A 15,753-nucleotide genomic window follows, 5' to 3' on the forward strand; every position below is an offset into this window, starting at 1 on the left:
TCAGATTAGGCCTGAATAAAGACTGGGAGTGGTTGGGTCATTAGAAAACCTAAACCTAATTTACCCAACACTAAATTCCCTCTACTGTTACTCTTGTCAACCGTCTGAAATGGGCCACTCTCATTACCACTTCAAAAGTTATTTTTCCTCCCTTGGTATCCTGCTGTCAATTGAATTGTCCCGTTAGACTGACTTCACACTTGGTAAGGCAACTTACATCTTTGCATGTATTTATACCTGCTCCTGTATTTTCCACTCCATGCATCTGATGAAGTGGGTTCTAGCCCACGAAAGCTTATGCCCAAATAAATGTGTTAGTCTCTAAGGTGCCACAAGGATTCCTAGTTGTTTCTGGGATTTTGTGGCATTCATGTACCAGAATGCAACAGGGTCCAGAATTTTTAGGTGCAGTAGGAGTGTAGGCTTGTGTTAGAAGTTAGACCTTGGAAGCCTAGGCCCAAAACCAGGCTGAATCAAGAAGGACTCCAGAGCTGCATGTGTGATTTTGCAAGGCTGAGTCTCCGGGGATTCCTGGGGGTCTGGATGTGGTGGTGGTGGGGCAGTAGGAGCAGCTAGACTTGGTCTCTGTGTGGACAGGGTAGTGTGGGGATCGGGTACAACAAGCAGCACCAGGATCTCGGTAGATCCAAAGGAGCTGGAGTTGTAGCCCGTGCTGGCTCTGAGTGCGGCATGTGCCTTGTTTGTGCTGCACCTCGGGGGGGAGGAAGCGCCCGGCACGGCTCAGCAGGGGTGGGGTCGTGCTCTGCTCTCCAGCCGGGAGGGAGGATGTCCGGGCCCAGACGGGGGGAGGGGGTGGGCTCGGGGGGCTCCCCAGGCGTTTCCCCTCCCCCAGCTGCACTCGGTGACGTTGCGGTTTCCTCCCTCTGCTCTGGCGGCGCTCGGGTGTCCCGGTGGCGCCTGCACATCCTCGCTCCGCGCGCCGCGCCCGGCCCCAGGCGTCTCTGTCCGCCCGCCGCGGGGATGGCCCGGCCGACCCAATGAGCTGGGAGCGTCCGGAGCGGCTCTCTCGGCTGCCGGGCGCTGCCGCCGCGCCGGGGCCGGGCTGAGGAGGACTGTCGGGGGCGAGGTAAGGGGGGGGGGGGCGCTTCCCCTCAATCCGGAAACTCGCCCTGAGCTTGGAAGTGGAAACTTTCTGGGAGCCAAGCGTCCGGCTCCGCTGCGGGCGGGGGGCTCCGCTTGTCTCCCTGCCCCTGTGCCCCTCGCGGCGTCGGCATGATGCGCGGTGCAGCTGCTGGGGGTGGGGGGGCACCAGGACCGTCCCGGATGAGCCCCGGGCTAATGCGGGGGGCAGGGGGCCGCGGGTGCAGGCTGGAGGGGCGCCATCGGGGGCCGGGGGCTGGCTGGGGCTGAAGAAGATCGGCTCGATTGTCCCGGGAGAAGTGCAGGGACTCTCGAGCCGCGCTAACCCCACAGCAGCCGCTGCTGCTCCGGAGCGTCGGGCAGCGAGTCCGGGCGAGGGGCTTGTTGTGGGGACCGGGAAGAGTTCACCAAAGTGCTTGAGCCGTGCTCCATTGGGACGTGTTGTGTGCAGTATTGCCGAGACACGTGTGCGGTGAGCCTGACCGAATCCTTCTGGTTCTCATCGAGCCTGGAGCAGAGCCCCCTCCCCCAATGTAGGCAGCAATTGATTTTCCGAATAGTTCTGTGCAGCCAGGAGTCCTGTGGAATGTTTTCTTTTTGAGAAAGTGCTTCCAGTCAGTGATCTCCCTGTACCAGGAAATGTAAGGGGGATTGACACATCCAGAGAGAGGGATTGGTTGGTTTGTTTTTTATTTGCAGAGATGCTGCTGCCACCAAAGTGTCCACTGACTCTGATGGGGCTCATCACCTTTGGGAATCAAGCCAGTAGAATTTGAGTAGAAATATCACTTTTCCTTACCTGTCTAAATCAGTTTGCAACAAACCACTTGGGAAGTGATCCTGAAGGTCGGCGTCCTCTCAGTGGTCTACTCCAGTGGTTGTCAACCTTTTTTCATTTGCAGCCTCCTAAAAATTTTCAGCTGGAGGTGCAGGGCCCTTTGGAAATCTTAGACCTACTCTGCAGACCCTCAGGGTTGAAAACCACTGGTCTAGTCAATGGCTGCTCATTACCACTCCAGACATTCAGCACCTTACAGAATTGGGCTGTATTAGAGAAATGCTGGGTGGCTAGGCGGGGACAAAATGACTAAAAGTAGTACGAAAACTTCAAACTTTGGAGCTTTGTGCTCTTCTGTGGCACCAAGTGCCCCCAAGCTCTTTACATACACTAAAGTTAAGTTAAGCCTGTGTGAAAGGTGAGCATCCTTGTTTTGAAGCTAGGGAAACTGAGGCACAGAACAAGAGCATGATTTGCCTGAGGTTGTTATCAAAAATGTTTAAGTGCTATAGGACCATTGTTACTAGATCATCGATTTTATCCCCCCATTCCCATTATGATGGTGGGATATATTTCCTTAAAAGGAGAGATATCGCATACTGTACTAAATTGATACTACCCTGGAACACAGGCATCAATATAAAAAGAAGAACAGGAGTACTTGTGGCACCTTAGAGACTAACAAATTTATTAGAGCATAAATATGTGGTGCTCCAAAATGATGTTGCAGCAAAGTGGTTATAATCCTTACTTTTCTAACACTACAGATTCTTCCATGTCAAAACAATGTGAGTTCATAAAGACTCAATATAATTATTTCACTGTATAGTGAAGCAGAGATAGAAGCTGTTTGCTAAACTGTTCTTCAGATGTACACAATAACAGCATTGGTTTTGGTTGCCACAGAAAGGCCAGTGTCTGTTTCAGTAAGATTAAAGTTTTTTGACACAATCCAGCAAAAACAAAGAAATTCCAGGCAAGAGGTGGCTCATTGGCTGTTTTTATCATACTATGTTGCCAATATATATTGCAGCACAACACAATATTTTAAAGGAACATAATCTAGTAGTTAAAATTCAAGATGTGGAGTCAATATTTAGATTCTGCTTCTAAAACAGTCTTGTCGGGTGACCTGGGGCAAGTCACTTCACCTCTCCAGGCCTCCGTTTTCTCCACCATAAACAGGAATATCTGTACTTTCCCATCTCACAGGGTTGTTGTGAGATTTAGTCAATGTAATGGTTGATAATTGCTTGGAGATTCTTGGATGGACAGTGCTATTGATGTGCAAAATCTCATTTCAACTTTGAATTCACTTACAAGTGATCATTGTTTACATACATTTTTTGTGAGCTAAGTAATATAAAGGTTCTAGCACAAAACAGCAAAAGTAAGGAAATCTCAAGCTAAAGCTGACACTCTATCTATAAATTTCCCTAAACAGCAAAACAAAGGGGTGTTAAAGGAATACATTTTATTGGTCCAAAGTTGTTAGAACTAAATAAAACAAAAAACAATTTTAATTCCTAGCAGTCTTTTCTATTATTCTTGTTTAGTACGGAAGCTCTTATCTCACCTTTATCTGGCTGTATAGCTTGATTTTTTTTTTGTAAGATCAGAATGCTTGATATCACTTTGTATTGTCACCAAAAGAATGACACTACAAATTGAGCATTATGATTTAATGCAAGATCAGTTAAAAGAGAGACGAGTTTATGAATCAAAGAACCAGAGCTTAAAGCTTTAGCTGAACTTCCAAGGCACTTCACACCTCACAGACTGATCTAACTGATAATTGGAATAGTAGTAAATAAATCTCTCCAATACCGGAACAGGAAATCGATATGTATTAATTACTTGTGGGCAAACCACATTGGTTGGGTGCATCTAGCACAATTTGGATGCTATACGAATAAAAATAACAATAATGAAAACAATAGACAATTAAAGTTTTAGATATTAATCCTAAAGTCCTGGTACTTTATCCAGATCTCTAAACCTATTGAAGTCTTCTGTGCATTTCATTTCACTTGCTCAAGTGAATGATAATGGGATAGAAAGCCTTTCATCAGAACGAAAGCTGTAAATCCAGTTTAGGCCATTCTCACTGTGGAATGGCTGTTGGGTGTAGTCCACGAAAGCTTATGCTCTAATAAATTTGTTAGTCTCTAAGGTGCCACAAGTACTCCTGTTCTTCTTTTTGCGGATACAGACTAACACGGCTGCTACTCTGAAACTTGAGTATGATGGTTTCAGTTCCTAGTGGACAAATGTTCTTATTTATTACTAAGGCCTGGTCTACACTTAAAAGTTTTGCCCGCATTGCTACACCAGCTGGGGGGGAGGGGGGAAATCACAGCCTAACTGACATACTTGTGCCACCAAAAATCAAATGTAGATGCAGTTATTCTGTCCAAAAAAGTTCTTTTACTAGTATATCTTGTATTGTTCAGGAAATTGGTATAAGCTATATTGGCGAAATAACTCTTTTGCTGGTATAAACTGCATCTCCACTAGCCGGATTAGGTATGCCTACTTAGCTATACATGCAAATCCATTCTAGTGTAGACAAGGCCTAATTAATAGTCGCAGCAGAGAGAACAAATATTGAATGGGATTATAAACAGAACTATCCTCCCCATACAGAAGTGATCCCTCTAGGTCAAGATTGAGACACATTTCCAGGATTGCATATAGAAACGTGCACAGTTCGTATCCATGATCCATGCACTGAGTAGAAAGATTTTCGTTCCCACTGCTGTCAGTCTGGCACCTTTAACTAGCAATAAAACTATTTTTAAAGTATCTAAAAAGAACAAACACTTTCCCCAAACCACTTTGGTTGATTGGTTTAACCTAGCCAATACAAAAAAGTTGACTGAGAAAAGACTGACCTATGTTGGAGACCTTTTCTTATCCTTTAAGTAACATTCCAGCAACAAGTTTGTCCCAGCTTGTTTAAAAAAATTGCCCAGTCTACATTATAAGCAGAGACATATCAAGAACCAGGTTACAGCAGCGTTGTGTTACAAACTTGGTACCAATCTGTTATTCTGGAACTTAACTGCATTTTGTAACCAGCCTGAATCTAAGTTATTTCTTTATAATTACTCCTTAAAAAGCAACCCCGACTAATATGAGGCATTTAAGTTTTGTTTCAGATGTTTTTCTGAGCACTAGTCAATAGCAGAGCTAGGAATGTAATCCAGGGTGAAATCGTAGCTCCACTAAAATCTCATAAATTCATAGACTTTAAGGCCAGGACGGATCATCGTTAGAGCCCTGAAAATCTGCGGATATCTGCATTCGCAGATGCGGATATCCATGGATCATGTTTGTGGATCGCAGATCGGATGCAGATACAAATTTTATATCAGTGCAGGGCTCTAACCATTGTGATCACCTAGTCTGACCTGCACATTGCAGGTCACAGAACCTCATCTATCCACTCCTGTAATAGACCCCCAACCTCTGGCTAAGTTACTGAAGTCCTCAAATCATGATTTAAAGACTTCAAGTTACAGAGAATCCACTAATTACTATACTTCAGGGATCGGCAACCTTTGGCACGTGGCCCATCAGGGAAATCCGCTGGCGGACCAGGACAGTTTGTTTACCTGCAGCGTCCGCAGGTTCGGCCGATCGCAGCTCCCACTGGCCGCGGTTCGTCGTTCCAGGCCAATGGGGGCTGCTGGAAGCGGCGCAGGCCAAGGGATGTGCTGGCTACTGCTTCCCGTAGCCCCCATTGGAATGGAACAGCAAACCACGGCCAGTGGGAGCTGCGACGGCTGAACCTGCAGATGCTGCAGGTAAACAAACTGTCCCGGCCCGTCAGCAGATTTCCCTAATGGGTCGCATGCCAAAGGTTGCCGATCCCTGATTTAGACCAGCAGTTCTCAAACTATGGGGTGAGCCTGCCAAGGGAAACACGGGAATGTGCTAAGGGAGACACGAGCTATGTGCTTTATTTTGGGTTTTTTTTGAAAAGCTGTGGCTGTCAGCCCAGGATGGTTGGAGCTTGTGCAGAAGAGCAGTGCAGACCGGGAGGTAGGGATAAAGGGGATAACCGGAGCCCTGCCACTCAGGCTCTCCTTCTGCTTGCCCAGTGCCTCATCGGCAGGTGGCTCATGTCTCCCCCCCGGAGGCATCCCAGGCTTAAGTTCTCTTTCCCCCTCACCCCCAATCCTCACCTGGAGGAGGTAGGGCTCCGGCTGTCAGCCCCGGGGTGGTAGCAGCAACGCAGAAGTAAGGGTGGCAATGGGGTGCTAAATCAGCTGTGATCAGTGATATTGATGAATATCACTTTTCACATTGCCGCCCTTACTTGTGCGCTGCTACACACTTACTTCTGCGTCTGCTGTGAACAATGATATTGACAAATACAACTTTTCACATTGTCACCTTTACTTCTGTGCTGCTGTTGGCGCAGCGCTGCCTTCAGAGCTGGGCTTCTGGCCAGAATCTGCTGCTGTCCACTCTGCCTTTAGAGCTGGGTGGTGGTATATGTACTTGGGGAGGGAGGGGAGCATAAATGACTACAGACACAAAGAAGGGGGGCCCAATCAAATAAGTTTGAGAACCACTGCTTTAGACTGTAGGCTCTTTGGTGCAAGGACTATATTTTTGTTATGTGTTTGTACAGTGCCTACCATGATGGGGTTCTAATTCATAACTGCGGCTTACAGTTAATACATAACGTGTGAATGTGTTTCCAGGATTATAGCCTTGAATGTTATCAGGGCTTGGGAACACAATTAAAACATACTTTGGGTCCATCCTAACTGAAAGACTAAACAAGTTCTGGAGTTTTCTTCTTCTATTAATCTTAATTTCTCTGGAAAGATTTTATAAATAAAAATAACTATATTTTATATCCTGAACGACATACCTGTCCCTTAATAAGTGACTTCAGTTGAGTCTGAAGTAAAAAGCTCTAAGGCTGTGTGCTTCAGGACATCTTTCTCTGTGTCTGGGTAGTTTTACATTTTTGATGGAGACACTGATTGATGTTTCATTCAACGAATGCAAATATTTAAACGAGTCTGCACTAGTTGGGAATGAGTGCCTTTAGGAGTATCCCAAAATGACTTTCTTATTCACTCCATGGAGCATGGGATAAAAGGGCCTAAATGGAGTTATGGATAATAACGTTAGCACAAGTAGGAGATTACTGAGGGAGCATTTCAATGCTAAGTAAATATTAAATTAGAAAAAAAAATCAATTGTTGGTGTACCAACAATTTAAATCTTGTTTTGAAATTGACAAAACTTTGCAGTTAATTTTTTTAATATAGTGCACTTTGCTTTTATGCTCTATATAAACGGTTGTAAAAGTGACAGATTATAAGATGTGAAAAAATAGCTGCAAGAAGTTTGCATACAGAGAAAATGGGCAGATTAAAAATGCCTAAAATAAACTGATTAAAGTACTTTGTGGTAGCTGTTTTACCAGTAGCATGTTGCAAACTTTTTGCAACCCTTAGTTCTTACCAGTGTTCCCTCTAATTTTTCCCACACGTGTGCGGAATGAATTTTGTTCTGTGCACCAATAAGGAGGTGCTGTGTGACACATCACCCCCATATTGGTGCACAGAACAAAATTCATGTGATGGGTGTGGGGCCGACGGATTTGGAGTGTGGGAGGGGGCTCAAGGCTGGGGCAGAGGGTTAGGGTGCAGGGGTGTGAGGGCTCCGGTTGGGGGTGCGGGCTCTGGGGTGGGGCCGGGGATGAGGGATTTGGGGCCACGGCAAGTCTGGGGCTGGTGCCGGGGGAGGGACGCCCCTCCCCCAGCAGGTCCCAGCTGGGCGGGTTCCTGCGTGGCGCTTAATAGCCTGCTGTGTGGCCGCACAGTTTACAGGGAACTTAGGTTTTTACGGGGTGATATTTCTTGCAGGGCTGCATACTACTCTAAATACATGGAGAGTTCAGTGCATAATTTAATGCTAAGTATAAAGTTAATTTTAATTAGCCAGTAAAATTGTTCAGTATTACATATATCAAATATTATTTCCTTAGTACTGAAAAATATTGTCTCTGGTTGTCTTTTATTTCTTTGTATAACTCTTAGTGGGATATAAATAGTGAAAAACCAACTTTTTTCTTAGTAAGATGCCTTTGCAAACATATTAGCTGTAGTTGAGATTTATGGAGATGAATTAAAAGCAAAGTTCAAAATGCTTGTCCATATCTGAAAACTCTAGGATGACATGATGATAGATTGCTAAATGTGGAATGTTAGTGCCCAGGAAACATGCTGTGCTTGTATTTGACTTCCCGGCTTTAATACTTTGGGTTTGCATATTGTGTGTACTGTGTTTCAATACAAATTATTTTCTCAAGCTATAATGTATTTGCTTACAGAACAATAAATAAATAAATAACATTTGCTGTTTAACATTTTTTTTACCCAGTGGACTCTACAGTAAAATAGGTGAAGTAATGGCCCATAGTAGGCCATATAAGATACGTTGTGAATTAGGAAGTGGTGCTTTTGAACTCTTCCCAGTATTTTATCCTCCTATTTGGTACTGGACTGAAGTTTGGTCACCGGTTTTGCATGGTTGAAATAATTCAAGACAGGACTGGGGATGGACTAACGCAATATATTAACTTGAGTAGTAGAAGCTATCACTATGAATAATGTATCAAGAAATTATGTTTTTATTACAATTAAAGAACAGAATGACAAAAACAATATCCCTGAAACTCAAGAGCCACTTTTTAGAAGACAAGTTCTCTTGCAGAACTTGACCTTTTTCATTTAAAACTATGGTACTGTTTCAATTGTATCACTCTTCTGAGTGCTTAGTCTCCATCACGTACATCTGTTCATATAAGAGATGAGCCTCACTGGAGTTGAAGGTGCTAGCAAGGTCTTAGGTCACTTCTGCTTTTGGACTTGTAGAGCTTTATTCTGCAGTTGTCATGCCAGCCAAACTTCCACTAAAGTTTAATAACGTTTTTTGAGCACAATGACTATATAATCAGTTCCCAAAGTAAGTTCCAGGACACTCCAAATAATTTCTATTTTGTAAAGACACCATGAGGGATCTAGAAGGTCAGAGTATTTAAAGGGCTTTACCAGAAATGAGATGACATTGTATAGGCAGGGAACCTTGTAGGTCTCCACCCCTCCTCCTCCCCATCTTGCGGCGCTCAGTGCTGGAATCTTCTAACTAGAGTAAAGCCTACCTCTTGTTTTACCTTAAATGCTGTATCAAACTAACTTTATTTGGAGGACTCACAATTTGCACATAGCAATATTCAGCTCCATAAGGGACATCAGTGTTATGACACATTTTGGCTACAGTTGAACATCTGTCCACTGAGTGTGATTCACAGGAAACTACCCTTTCAAACTACTGAGAAATTGGTATATTAACCTTTTTCTTGCCCAGTTAGGCTTGTAGCACATATGCCCTCTTTTTATACTTGACTGTATCCGCGAGTGATTTCCTACTAATTAGACAAAGAAAATTCTTTCCCAAAAATGTTGAATGGCTTCCTAAAGCTTAGCTTCCAAGTTGTGTATGGTGACTGTGTGGTTTCACATTTTGAGACAAGATTAAGGGAAATCTTTTAATTTAAATAATAGTGTATGATAGGATGCCAATTATCTTACTGCCTGTATCCTAACCTTTCTAACAAACTGGCAGCATGTCTGTGTATTGATTCTCTTACCAATGATATCTAATTGTATGAGCTGCCAATTATCTGAACAAATTTGGAATTGCCTGTTGAAATAACAGCTGTTCAAGTAATCAGGTTTTTTATTCGTTTGCAAAATAATTTGATTTATTTCTGTATTGTTCATTATCTTAAGGGAAAAAAACACATTAGAGAACAATACACAAACAATATAAATCAGTTGACTGTCCTGTTAAGGGTTATTCAGCATTACAGAAGTTAATTTTCAAAATAAATGAATTCTACTACAATAATTGAATTTTACTATATAAATTAATCCAATTGTAGTGAATCTAAAACATATGTGCATTTATTAGTATAATTGTTACTATTTGGGGCCAAATTTTATCCTTTGCCCTTACATAGCACCTTGCATCTGAAGATGGATAGATAGATATAAAAATAAATTAATTTACCCCTTAAACAACCATGTAAGGTGGGGGGAAATTATCCCAATTAGATCAATGGAGAACATTCAAAAATGTGTTGACTCTTTCAGCTAGGATGGACCCAAAGTGCATTTTAATTACGTTCCTAAGCCCAGAAGCCCCATTTAGCAAAGTACTTAGGCAAGTGGTTGAGTCCATCTCTATTCAGCAAATAGGGTTGCCAACTTTGTAATACACTTCTATGCTCAAACTCTGTTCACTTTTTTTTTTAACATCATCTTAATAAAAATTTTAAAAACTGGACACTCCAGCAGGAGTGCCGGAACCTCCCCTTCCCCACTCTTTCCGCCAGGCTTCACCCCACCCCACCTCTTCCCCCGAGGCCCCGCTTCTGCACTGCCCCTTCCCCCTGATGCCCAACCCACCATTCGCTCCTCTTTACCCCTCCCTCCGTCTCTCACTGCTTTTCCTCTCTCCCCCCTCCCTGCGTGGGTCAGGAGGGACTCATCTGCAGAGCCAGGGCTGGGAGCTGCAGCCACCCAATGGAGGTAAGGGGTGGCCAGGACTGAGTAGGGACTGGTGCGGGTGATGAATCGGTGCTTCCCCTGCCCGCAGTAACCAGACTTGGGTGTCCGGTCAGTAGATCCAGTCGAAAACTGGACACCTGGCCACACTGTCAGCAAAGCATGAATTGACCATGTACTTAAGTCGCATTGATTTCACTGAGACTTAGCCATGCATTTTAGTGCTTTGCTGAACAAGGATGGATTTGATTCATCATGGGCTTAAGTGCTTTGCTGAATCATAGACGGAGTGGTTAAATGTTTTGTCTGATGATGAAAGAAGGTCTGTGGCAGACACAGGAATAAAACTCAGATCTCCTGATTTCCTGTCCTGTTCTTTGTTCACAATACTATCTTTCATTATCATAGCTTCTTCTCAGATGAGTGCCTATATTGTATCTGGATGAGGAGAATTCATACTTCATGATATGGAAACATAACTCAGATAATGTGGGGTTATATGGAAAACTGCAGCTACACAGCTCCTTCCAAAGTGAAAGGAGAAGAGGAGCGGGCCCCAGTTTTGGCCTAACTTTGTGTTCCAGCTTGGGGAATCTCAACCCCGAACTGAAGATAAGAAATTGACTGCGTGCATGTCTTAAATGGTGAGCCACATCCAGTGTGCTAATCTTATCAAATAGGTAGAAAATCTCCTGGAGAGCCTCTGTTGGAGCCTTGAAAGGCTGCTCCCCCTGACAGCTGCTCCCCCTGACAGAACCTCCAAGAGAGGGCAGTGGTTGTACTGCTATTTGACCTTCCTGGGGGTGAGACACAGTCTGTCATGGCGGCCCCAGTGTGTATAGGGCTGCATAACCTGTAATTTCTCACCATTATTTTTTATCATCATTATTTATAGTTTTATTTCTGATTTTATTATTGCAGCTTTTCATGTTCCATGATCCTTAAAGCTGTGTGATTGTTTCCATTATTACTATCGTTATCAATGGTGCGGCTTCTTTATAAAGATGAAGGTTTCCAAGGATTCACAAATGAACCCTGCTAAGATCCAAAGTTTTTGGCTTGCCCTTTGACTGTTTAATCACTTACACCAACATCTTCCCTGTCTTTACAAAACCCAAATAAGTGGGTTTTGGGCAGGGATCCTCTGTGGTGGTTGGTGAGGAATAGTCCAGCCCCCTACCAGGTTGTAGAGTCCAAGGGAAGTAATTGTGTCCCTCCCTGTTGTATAGAGAACAGTTTGAACAGGAGGGGCGGGGGGACAACTTAGTTGGGGAGGCAACCTAGTGACACATGATGTGGAAAAAGCTGAAGTACTCAATGCTTTTTTTGCCTTGGTCTTCACAGACAAGGTCAGCTCCCAGACTGCTGCACTGGGCAACACAGTATGGGAAGGAGGTGAGCAGCCCTCAGTGGTGAAAGAACAGGTTAAGGACTATTAAGAAAAGCTGGACATGCACAAGTCCATGGGTCCAGATCTAATACATCCAAGGGTGCTGAGGGAGTTGGCAGATGTGATTGCAGAGCCATTGGCCAATATCTTTGAAAATTCCTGGCAATCGGGGGAGGTCCTGGATGATTGGAAAAAGCAAATATAGTGCCCATATTTAAAAAAGGAAAGAAAGAGAATCTGGGGAACTACAGCCTCACTTCAGTCCCTGGAAAAATCATGGAGCAAGTCCTCAAGGAATCCATTTTGAAGCACTTGGAGGAGAGGAAGGTGATCAGGAAGAGTCAACAAGGTGATCAGGAAGAGTCAACATGGATTCACCAAAGGCAAGTCAGGCCTGACCAACCTGATTACCTTCTGTGATGAGATAACTGGCTCTGTGGATATGGGGAAAGTGGTGGATGTGATATATCTTGACTTTAGCAAAGCTTTTGATACAGTCTCCTGCAGTATTCTTGCCAGCAAGTTAAAAAAGTATGGATTAGATGAATGGACTATAAGGTGGATAGAAAGCTGGCTAGATTGTTGGGCTCAATGGGTAGTGATCAATGGCTCGATGTCTAATTGGCAGCCGATATCAAGCAGAGTTCCCCAGGGTCAGTCCTGGGGCCAATTTTTTCAACATCTTTATTAATGATCTGGATGATAGGGATTAATTGCACCCTCGGCAAGTTCACAGATGACACTAAGCTGGGGGGAGAGTTAAATATGCTGGAGGGTACAGATAGGGTCCAGAGTGACCTAGACAAATTGGAGGATTGGGCCAAAAGAAATCTGATGAGGTTCAACAAGGACAAGGGCAGAGTCCTGCATTTAGGAAGGAAGAATCCCATGCACCACTACAGGCTGGAGACCGACTGGCTATGCAGCAGTTCTGCAGAAAAGTACCTGGGGATTACAGTGGACGAGAAGCTGGATGAGAGTCAACAGTGTGCCCTTGTTGCCAAGAAGGCCAACGGCATATTGGGCTGTTTTAGTAGGAGCTTTGCCAGCAGATTGAGGGAAGTGATTATTCCCCTCTATTCGGCACTGGTGAGGCCACACCTGTAGTATTGCGTCCAGTTTTGGTCCCTGTCAAGGCTGTATCCCCACTTTGAACTTTAGGGTACAAATGTAGGGGCCTGCATGAAAACTTCTAAGCTTAACTACCAGCTTAGCTCTGGTCCGCTGCCACCATCCCAAGGCTAGTTCCCTTCCCTGGGAAGCCTTGAGAGACCTTCACCAATTCCCTGGTGAATACAGATCCAAACCCCTTGGATCTAAAACAAGGAGAAATTAACCATTCCCCTCCTTCCTCCCACCAACTCCTGGTGAATACAGATCCAACCCCCTTGGATCTAAAAACAAGGAAAAATCAATCAGGTTCTTAAAAAGAAGGCTTTTAATTAAAGAAAAAGGTAAAAATCATCTCTGTAAAATCAGTATGGAAATTAACCTTACAGGGTAATCAAACTTAAAGAGCTCAGAGGACTCCCCTCTAGTCTTAGGTTCAAAGTACAGCAAACAAAGATAAACACTCTAGTAAAAGGTACATTTACAAGTTGAGAAAACAAAGTAAAACTAAGACTCCTTGCCTGGCTATTTACTTACAAGTTTGAAATAGGAGAGACTTGTTTAGAAAGATGTGGAGAACCTGGATTGATGTCTGGTCCCTCTCAGTCCCAAGAGCGAACGAACTCCCCAAACAAAGAGCACAAACAAAAGCCTCTCCCCCCCCCCCCCCCAAGATTTGAAAGTATCTTGTCCCCTTATTGGTCCTTTGGGTCAGATGCCAGCCAGGTTACCTGAGCTTCTTAACCCTTTACAGGGAAAAGGATTTTGGAGTCTCTGGCCAGGAGGGATTTTATAGTACTGTACACAGGACAGCTGTTACCCTTCCCTTTATAGTTATGACAGTCCCCCAGAAGGGATGTGGACGAATTGGAGAGAGTCCAGCAGAGGGCAACGAAAATGATTAGGGGGCTGGGGCACATGACTTACGAGGAGAGGCTGAGGCAACTGGGGTTATTTAGTCTGCAGAAGAGAAGAGTGTGTGTGTGTGGGGGGGATTTGATAGCAGCCTTCAACTACTTGAAGGGGGGTTCCAGAGAGGATGGAGCTCAGTTGTTCTCAGTGCTGGCAGATGACAGAACAAGAAACAATGGTCTCAAGTTGCAGTGGTGGAGGTCTAGGTTGGCTAGGAAACGCTATTTCACTAGGAGGGTGGTGAAGCACTGGAATGGTTAACCTAAGGAGGTGGTGGAATCTCCATCCTTAGAAGTTTTTAAGGCCCAACTGGCTGTGATGATTTAGTTGGTGTTGGTCCTGCTTTGAGCAGGGCATTGGACTAGATGACCTCCTGAGGTCTCTTCCAACCCTAATATTCTATGATTCTATGAACAGTGGATTCACAGAGACACTGATCCCATGGGCTTGCCAGGGTCTTACCCCATTGACCCTCTCCATACTGCTGTGGATGGTGCCTCCATAGAGAATAGAGTCTAGAGGAAGGAATATGAACACCCTGTGACCTGCCTTCTCCCTTACATAGCTGCTGCTGATTTGGGGGCCCTAGATACTAATGAAAAAGGGGACATGATTTGGGTCTTTTTGAACTTTAGAGACAGTATGTTGTCTTCTCTGCAGTTTAAGAATATCCTTATGATCATTTAACATTTTACTCCTGGATACATGTATCTGCTGACTTTCTTCAAGATCTTGATTTTTGAAAATAATGAAAGAAGATGAGGTTTATTCCTACAACAGCCTATCTTCAGGTCAGTCAGTCTTGTATGATGGTTACTGTAAATGTATGAGGAAGAAAAAAGGTTCATGTGGCATTTATATTTCAGTTCCATATTGAGAAATTTATGAAGGGGGGAAATGATGCATGGCTTGTATTGATTGATGTTAATGAAAAGGTAGGGTACTAGGGAGATGTGATCTACCTTGCAAAGACCCTAGGAAATGCTCCTGTATTTTCTGTGTTGTTTGTTCGGAGAGGCTCTCATTTAGGAAGGCACTTAAGCGCGCATCCTTATATGTAAGCAAATGCTTAAGTCCCATTGTTGGTATTGTACTTTCCTGAACTGGAACCAGAGAGAGGAATGAAGAATTTGCCTATTGAATGTCTGGGTCTTGCTTCTTCTGTGGGCAGCGGTGATTTCTTGTAATGTCTGACTATGAAGAAAATATTTAAGTCTTCCTCCTATTCTAGAATCAGGAATTGTTGCTTGTTCTTCATAAATCCTTTCTGGTTTATCTTTTGTTTAATTTTTTTTTTTCAGATCTAAAGAATTAAAAGAATTTTTGGAAAACTATGGCTTTTATTATGGAAACAGTCCTTTAGAACTATTAGGAAACCCACATCATGTTTGAAATGTGGTTGGTTCTTAACTCCTTCCTGTCAGAATATTCTATTGCAGGAATTCATTGTTTACAGCTGGTTGATAGGATTAGTCTTAAGTGTAGCAGATAAACCTATGTGTGAGAGAGAGATATTAGATATAATAGAAATAGTCCCCAGCAATCTACACACTTGCGGTATCATAATTCTTTTGTCTAAAAGACACAGAACTTATTCATACAATGTAACAAAACACTTTTAAGTGCTCAATTCATTTTTTCCCTCCTATTACTCAGTGTTAAAAGAATTATTGTGCTGGAAACTGGTGTCTGAACTAGAACGCTTATATTATTTTTATCCTGGTGGCACACATGAAAGAAGACGCACAGCACGGCCAAAACTTAGAAACTGGGTTCCTGAAGTTAGGCTCCTAAGTTCATATTTAGACACCTGAATCATGATCTGATTTTTCAAAAGTGCCCAGTACCCAACCCTCTTCTTT

At 43.7% G+C, this 15,753-nt stretch overlaps 1 protein-coding gene across 9 annotated transcripts in view; it reads left to right on the forward strand.

Moving 5' to 3' along the window:
* Positions 1–946: 946 nt before the first annotated feature.
* The window catches only part of DSE (dermatan sulfate epimerase), a 62,305-nt gene continuing 47,498 nt past the window's right edge, over positions 947–15,753 (forward strand). For 4 of the 9 annotated variants that reach the window (XR_006173150.2, XM_042844981.2, XM_065588362.1 and 1 more), the window contains exon 1: positions 947–1,087. The gene's annotated coding sequence lies outside the window, so the exon portion shown is untranslated. Of the gene's footprint in view, positions 1,088–1,437; positions 1,574–15,753 lie in introns of those variants that run through there. The other 5 variants (XM_065588359.1, XM_065588358.1, XM_065588360.1 and 2 more) reach the window with 5 other exon arrangements.

Source organism: Chrysemys picta, chromosome 3 (assembly GCF_011386835.1).
Source record: "Chrysemys picta bellii isolate R12L10 chromosome 3, ASM1138683v2, whole genome shotgun sequence".
Lineage (NCBI taxonomy): Eukaryota > Metazoa > Chordata > Testudines > Emydidae > Chrysemys > Chrysemys picta.